The sequence below is a fragment of the Bison bison genome, unplaced genomic scaffold (genome assembly GCF_000754665.1).
Source record: "Bison bison bison isolate TAMUID 2011002044 unplaced genomic scaffold, Bison_UMD1.0 scf7180017864320, whole genome shotgun sequence".
In the NCBI taxonomy this organism is placed as follows: Eukaryota; Metazoa; Chordata; class Mammalia; order Artiodactyla; family Bovidae; genus Bison; species Bison bison.
Window position 1 is genome coordinate 631,854 of NW_011494892.1, and position 1,993 is coordinate 633,846.

The following is a 1,993-nucleotide window of genomic DNA, read 5'->3' on the forward strand; positions in this document are numbered from 1 at the left end:
AAAAGAAAAAAAAAAAAAGACTGTTAAAGCAGTCTCAGATTCATAGCAAAATGGAGCAGAAAGTATAGAGAATTCACACATGCCCCTTGTGCCTGCAGATGCATAGCATTCCCACTATCAACCTCTGCAACAGAGTGGTACATTTGCTACAATTGATAAACCTACATCAACTCCTCACTGTCACTCAACATCCACAGTTCACATTAAGGCTTACTCCTGGTGGTGTTAGATTCTAACGGTTTGGACAAATATATAATGAAGTGTTTCATCACTTTAGTGTCACACAGAATAGTGTCACTGCCCTAAAAATCCTGTTGTTGTTCAGTCGCTAAGTCGTTTCCAGTTCTTTGCAACCCCATGGACTGCACCATGCCAAGCACCTCTGCCCTCGTCTATCTCCAAGAGTTTGCTCAAATTCATGTCCATTGAGACCATGATCTAACCATCTCATCCTCTGCCATCCCCTTCTCCTTTTACCTTCAGTCTTTCCTGGCATGAGGATCTTTCCCAATGAGTCAGCTCTTGTGACCCATGGACTGTAACACTCCAGGCTTCTCTGACCATCACTAAATATACTCTTACCATTCCATTCAGCAATTGTGTTTCCTGGCACTTATTCAAAAGTTCAAAGTACATTTACACAAACACCATGGGTTACACATGGTAATGTATATGTTTCAATGCTACTGTCAGTTCGTCCCACCCTCTCCCTGCTGCCATGGCCACAAGTCCCTTTTCTATGTCTGCATCTCTATTCCTGCCCTGCAAATAGGTTCACCAGTACCAGTTTTTCTATATTTCATATATATGTATTAATATACAGCAGTGTGTACATGTCAATCCATCTATCCCTCTCCTCTACTCCTCTCCCCCGCTAACTATAGGTTTGTTCTCTAAGTCTTTGAGTCTGATTCTATTTTGTAGATAAGTTTGTTTGTGTCATTTTTAAAGACTTTGCATATGTGATATCATATGATATTTGTCTTTCTCTGTCTGACTTAATTCACTCAGTGTGATGATCTCTAGATCCATCCATGTTACTGCAAATGGCATTGGTTCTTTTTAATGACTGACTAATATGCCACTATTCCATTACATAATATTCCATTAAGGACATCCTGGAATGAGAAGTCAGGTGGGCCTTAAGAAGCATCACTACGAACAAAGCTAGTGGAGGTGATGGAATTCCAGTTGAGCTATTTCAAACCCTAAAAGATGATGCTGTGAAAGTGCTGCACTCAATATGTCAGCAAATTTGGAAAACTCAGCAGTGGCCACAAGACTGGAAGAGGTCAGTTTTCATTCCAATCCCAAAGAAAGGTAATGCCAAAGAATGCTCAAACTACCGCACAATTGCACTCATCTCACACACTAGTAAAGTAATGCTCAAAATTCTCCAAGCCAGGCTTCAGCAATATGTGAACCATGAAATTCCAGATGTTGAAGCTAGTTTTAGAAAAGGCAGAGGAACCAGAAATCAAACTGCCATCTGCTGGATCATGGAAAAAAGCAAGAGAGTTCCAGAAAAACATCTATTTCTGCTTTATTGACTATACCAGAGACTTTGACTGTGTGGATCACAATAAACTGTGGAAAATTCTGAATGAGGTGGGAATAGCCGACCACCTGACCTGCCTCTTGAGAAACCTATATGCAGGTCAGGAAGCAACAGTTAGAACTGGACATGGAACAACAGACTGGTTCCAAATAGGAAAAGGAGTACGTCAAGGCTGTATATTGTCACCCTGCTTATTTAACTTATATGCAGAGTACATCATGAGAAACGCTGGGCTGGAGGAAGCACAAGCTGGAATCAAGATTGCCAGGAGAAATATCAATAACCTCAGATATGCAGATGACACCACCCTTTTGGCAGAAAGTGAAGAAGAAATAAAGAGCCTTTTGATGAAAGTGAAAGAGGAGATGAAAAAGTTGGCTTAAAGCTCAACATTCAGAAAACTATGATCATGGCATCTGGTCCCATCACTTCATG